This window comes from Alexandromys fortis, unplaced genomic scaffold (genome assembly GCF_014885135.2).
Source record: "Alexandromys fortis isolate MF-2015 unplaced genomic scaffold, M_Fortis_MF-2015_v1.1 scaffold_164, whole genome shotgun sequence".
Taxonomy (NCBI): Eukaryota; Metazoa; Chordata; class Mammalia; order Rodentia; family Cricetidae; genus Alexandromys; species Alexandromys fortis.
The window spans coordinates 3,625,708-3,631,983 of NW_026068047.1; the positions used below are offsets into that span (position 1 = coordinate 3,625,708).

General features: G+C 37.2%; 1 long non-coding RNA gene across 1 annotated transcript in view; it reads right to left on the reverse strand.

Moving 5' to 3' along the window:
* Positions 1-581: 581 nt before the first annotated feature.
* The window catches only part of LOC126486620 (uncharacterized), a 27,197-nt gene continuing 21,502 nt past the window's right edge, over positions 582-6,276 (reverse strand). The window contains exons 3-4 of the long non-coding RNA XR_007588171.1: positions 4,401-4,622; positions 582-2,193 (exon numbers count right to left, since the gene is read on the reverse strand). This is a non-coding gene — a long non-coding RNA (uncharacterized lncRNA). The remainder of the gene's footprint in view (positions 2,194-4,400; positions 4,623-6,276) is intronic.

Here is a 6,276-nt window from a genome sequence, read left to right on the forward strand (position 1 = left end):
TGGTAGGAGATCACTAAAGACAATCTAAGTGCAGCAAAGCCCGCCATACTTCAGCTCTTTCTTGAGATTCCATGACTCTTTGTACACATTTGTGGGACTTACTCATTGCACTAATCTACTCAGCACCCTCCTTGACAAGTGTCACCTTGTTAATACATAACATTTTTGTTTGTGTCTTTGTTTCCTATTCAGTATGGGGTTTAGTGAGAAAAAAGCCCATTTTGTGTTTGTGTATGAAATTTTGCTTAGAGCCATCATTAAACTTAATAATTAGACTATTTGTTCAGGCTTAAAATTAAAAAAGAAGCAAGCGACTGTTCACTGCCCTGCACTAATGAAATTTAGAAATACTAAGTTCTGAAACAGTTCAGCCATAATGTGTAGACACCTATTTAGGTTTTTGTTGTTGTTGTTGTTATTTTGAGATAAGATGTTTTAGTAATTAAATGTGCATTTTTTACTACAGTTTTGACCCATGAAGCTCCATAATTCCACAGCAATATTTTGCAAAGCATTGGCTTCTGTTTTTATTTAATTTGCTCAAATCAGATTTAGCAGAATTCAGGCTTGTTCCAGCACATCAGGCACAAACAGTCTCTTTGATCTTTTTGCCACTTTCAAGAAACATCTGCGTCTTTGTAGTAGACCTGGCAAGATGGAGCAAACATTTGTGAAAGGACACCGTCATGCACAAGATGACAGAAAGGTCTGATTGGAAAGCCAAGTCCTTTCTTAGATCCTGGAGACCTCAAGAAAGACAGCAGGATGTAGGGCTTATAAAGGAAGAGTCATTTTCAAGCCTTGATGTTCAGAGGGGACCTGTTGATTCCAGCTTCTAATTGAACAGACACAGAAGGGTAGGCTTCGTTTCTAGGGTTATCCAAACACTTGGACAAATAAGGACACTCACAATCAAGCAATTCATACTTTGTCCTCTTTTTCCCCCCAAGATGACACTTAAAACTTTCTTTGTCAAAATCTCTTTGCTGTTTTGCAGTTGTTCTAACAGTGAGAGATAAGAATCTATGTTGTGAATATTCAGCATATGTTAATATGCTGATGCATGCCCTAAAAAATGGTTGGTTCCCGCATCTGCTCCCCTCCATCAATGTTCACCAGTCCTCATCACCTTCCACAGCTCCTGTTGTGTGCGTGAACTGGATTGAACTTATTCTGTACTAGCTGAATGCTAGAGTGTGCCAAGTAAAATAGCATTCAAAGACTTTTTCTTTTTAGTGGTGTTGCAAGGGACAAGACGGCAATTCTGGGAGCAGCATGCTGATTGCAAGGAAGGCAGTGAGCATCAACACGGAGATATGGATAAGGTACTCCTCACCTACCATTTCTTCTGTTGCTCTATGGTTTACTTTCCCGAGCAGGTAGAAATGCACCATGGAATGAAAGAGAAAGCAGAGGGGCAGATGACAGATAGCAGAAGTTTTCAATCTTAGCTGGGTCCAGGTTTCTAGCACATGTTGTGGATTGAGTGTTCTGTGAAGCCCAAAAAGCATGAACTGAGCAGCAGTTTCAGCCAAAACTCCTGATGGCTTATTGAAAACATTTCCAGGCCTTGGAAATATATCCTAATAGGAATTCCTATCATTTCTGGAAAAGCCAGGCAAACCAAGATGTTCTGAGAATCTAACTCTCTTTCTAGCATGAGAGACAAAACAGACAGTTAGGCAGCCTGTGTTAAAAAATAATTCAGTTTCAGAACTTAACACAAGAGCAGAAAAAGCATTAGAGAAAATCTCAGAGAATTCCAAATTCTCTTAAACTTGAATAGTTGCATCTGGACATGAATGTTCATGTATACATCTACATAGCCATGTTTATTGTTAAAACATAGAATAGGAAGCAAAATAATTAACCCTGTGTCACTTTCTTCTTTAGATGCGAAAACCGATTTAGAGTTTCAGGACAGATCACTAGATGATCTCAAAGGCAATTTCTATCCTTAATGAACACATTGCACTCTATTTTATCAAGTTCATTAAGGTGTAATTAATGTATAGCAAAGTAAATGCATTTGAAGTGAACAGTTATATGAGTTTTGCTAGGTGCACACACACCCGTTAAGTCAGCAACATAATCCAAAGGCAGAACATTTCCTTCACCTCCAGTGGATGCCTGTGGTGCCTCTGTAGTCATTTCTTTCTTCTGTTCCTACTGCAGACACTATTGGTCTGTTTTCTGTCAACATAAAGGAGTGGGTATTTATACAAACAGATCATACAGTGCATCCTCTTTCATGTCTGATCTTACTCATTTGAAATAATGACTTTTGAGACTCATGTATGTGGTTGCACACACCAGTAGTTTCTTTCTTCATTCCAAGTAGTAATGATTTTGTTTTAAATCCAGTATCTACTGATGGAAATCAGGGTTATTTCTACTTTGAATTTATTGTGATTAAATCTACTATGAACATGCATGTATAAAATTTTCTGGCATCTATTTTCAATATTCTTAGGCAAATACTTAAGAGTAGAATGACAGATTAGGTAAGTTATATATCTAAAAGTTTAAGATCTCAAATTACTTCCCCAAGTTGGTACCTATTTTACAGTACTATCAGAACACAGGAACTCATCTTTATCTTCACCAAATTTGTTCCTTTTAGTAGTTTGAATTTCAGACAGTCAAATATGTTTATAATAGTGTATGCATCATTTACATTCTTTCTACATTCTTTGAAGATGTGGAGTACAAATATTTTCATGGGCCTATAGCCATTATTTTATCTTTATGTGGGTAGCCAGTAAAAATTATCATTTTTATATGCTATCCTATTGTTATTGTTGTTTTTAAAATGTGGATAGAAATCCCTTGACAGATAAACACATTACAAATGTTTATTACATAGTTTTGACATAATTTTGTTTTCCTTATTCATTTCTTTTTGAATTAGAATATAAAGCAGCAGGTTTACATCTGACCTTTCAACGTGATCTTTTTTACATGATCCTAGTTTTGCATGATTTTTTCCACGAGCACACTCTTCTTTCCCTTCTCTCACATCTCCAAAATAATATTTTGAAATTCCATCCGTTGTCTTGGAAATCTTATAACTATTGTTCTTATCAGGTGAATAAAATCCTCTTATGTTTTCTTTGTATTTGTATGTGCACATTCATGTACATGTTTATGTGTGTCTACATGAGCCTAGAGTTCAAGCTCAGGTGTCATTCCTTAGTACCCACCCACCATATTTTATAAGACAGAGTCACTCCACGGGACCTGGTGCTCATCAATTTAGTTAGACTGGGTGGTTAACGAGGCCCAGGGTTCTGCTTGTTGGTTATACCCAGGATTATAAGTGTGCTCCACTGTGTCTAGCTTTTTGTGGGTGCTGGTAATTAAACTCAGGTTGTCATACTTGTATTGTAAGCAGTTTTTAACTGAGTCTCTTCTCTAGCTCTATACCATATTTCCATCATTCTTTGATCTATTGAAGGCATGCATACTAGTCCTTTGTTATACTATTATAAAGACAGCAACAGTAAGCATAAATGGGTAAGAATCTCTGTGTTAAGTTAAAGTCTTCTGGGTATATTCTCAGGAGTAGCACAGCCGTATCATCTTGTTTTTGAAATTCTCCCATACTGTTTTCCTGAGTGACCACACAGGTTTACACTCCTGCTACATAAAGAGTGAGATAGCATGTCATCGACAGAACTGTGTTTTCCTTGCAAATTGATGGCCTCACAGGTGTATCTGGGTTAGTTTCTTTGATGGCTTTCATCTGTTACCAGCACCAAGTAAGCCACATCCAAGATTGTGTCTTATATGAATACCTGCATTAGCAAGCATTTGCTTCTTATTGTGGACATGCAGAAATATCAGGTCGAGTCCCATCCTTCCCAATGTGACCATGTCTATGGCCACTGGAGCGTCTTTGTGCGTCTCACCAGAATATCTTGATGGAGTTGAAGACATGCTTTGAATAACTCAATTGTTAAAAGAAGTCATTTCTCTTTATGTTTTGTTTTATCTCCACTTTTTATCCTGAAATGGGACTCTCTCCTGATCATTTATGTCTTACATATTTGTGTAAATTGTACCTACAAAATTATAGTAACACTGAATGATGCCACCCACTACAACATGGACTCCCTAGAGAGTGTTAATTTGTGCAAATGATAATTTTCTCTAAGCTTCACACTGCTCAGTCTTTAAACACAATATGAATATGATTAGAACCATACAATTATCTTTTTTATTCTTATCATCACATTCATTTGTTTCTTTGTATTATAAACACAGCATAGATTTTTTTAACCCACCTACTCCAGAATTTACCAAATCCAGCATCATTTTCCAGCTCACCAAATGTGCCTTTATTTTAATGATAGGAAATCTGACATTCAGAATAGAAAGGTATTTTTCTAATGGCTCACCGTGTCTCATTGATGGGGCTGGTAATAAACCTGGAGTCATCTGAACCTCTGAATCAGTGTTCAGTTGAAATTACATTCTTCATTCAATGGAAACTACACAAGAAAATAAAAAGCACAAACTGATTCTCCAGGGTGTGCCGTGACAGATTGTCACCCATTCTACTTCCAATGTAAGTCTTCTTCAAATACTGTGTAGTAGATGATCCATCCAGAAGGCATTTTCTGCAACAGTTAAATTAGAACTCATGCTATGAATTGTATTCTGTGATCGCCCCCTTTTTCTCATAAAATGAGCATAACTAGTTCAATATTCTGTTATTACAAATGTTATTAGAAATTATTCAGGCTAATCATGATAAGCAAAGAACTAAGTAGTGATGGAAAGTTTAAAAATGTATCTGTTGTTTATCGAGAAATAGACACAATAACTTATCTATCACACTTACACTCCATTGAGATTGCTATTAGTATTACTCCATTAGTTAAGATAATTATTTCCATATTTAAGTCATGCAATTAAATAGCACAATAAAATTGCAGCCCATAAAGTAACATATCCTAATAAGAAGACAATATTCTGACAGTTCTTTATTTCACATCCAGGGAAACTATGAAACAATTATAATTCTGATGAAAGAGGGAAGCCAAGAGGACACAACAAGATGGAAAGGCCTCTCGTGCTTATCACCTGAAAGAAGGAACACCGGGAAAGTGGCTGCCCTAGAAAAATAAATGTGCAGATTCAATGCAATCACTATCGAAATCTCACAACATTCTTTACAGAAATAGAATAAAAACATCTTATAAATTCATCCTAAAGACCCAGATTGCCCAAGCAATCTGAATCAAAGATCAAAACTAGCAGCTTTGGAAAAAAAATTTCATAGATAATATCAGCTTATACTACAAAGCCGTGGTAAATAAAAACTCATGATAGGAATCTATGTTCAAATATACTTGCAAAATAAAATTATGTATTTTAACTGAGATATATTTTCCCTTGGATAATTTTCATAGTACTGAATTGCTACACATGGTGCTGATGGAGAAGACATGAACTCTTTTACCCAGTGCTAGACACTGCTTGCTATATTAGCCTGCCTGATAAGATAAGCCCACTGGTGAAAAGTGGGAGAACTGACTACTGGCCTAACCAGCTGATTTCAATTGGATTTGAGGCTTCCTTAGGACATAATTCATGCCTGGTACTCTAAGGTACTCAAAATCTTTGGTTCGAGAAGATATAGGCTCGATGTCAGAACCTACTATTGTTCTGCTAAATAGTTCTGCCAAATTGCCTCCTAAAGGTTTATGTTTATGTACGTAGATTTGTTCTGCTTTCAACATTCTCAACATATATATCAACCATATTCTACCCCCAAGGCCTAAGGGACATTGCCACGCAGAGCCTCAAACAATAAAGAAGCCAGAAAATTGGATGAAAGTATGAAATGTCTTCATGAAACAACATACTTGTTGCACACATGAGCTCATAGCAACTGTGATTATCTACAGGAGTAATTACCAACAAAATATCCAGACAGTTAAAGCTACAATCATGAGTAGAGTAGGAGCTACCTAGACCTATCTCCAGGGGGAGGACATGACAGTTGATTGCTCCTAAAGAAAGGGCAGTCATCTGCCTGAGAACTCAAGAACAATGGCAATAGGTTTTTGATCCTACTGCACGAACTGGCTTTGTGGGAGCCTAGGCAGTTTGGATGCTCACCTTACTAGACCTGGATGGAAGTGGGTGGTCCTTGGACTTCCCACAGGGCAGGGAACCCTGATTGCTCTTTGGGCTGACAAGGGAGGGAGACTTGATTGGGGGAGGGGGAGGGAAATGGGAGGTGGTTGCGGGGAAGAGACAGAAATC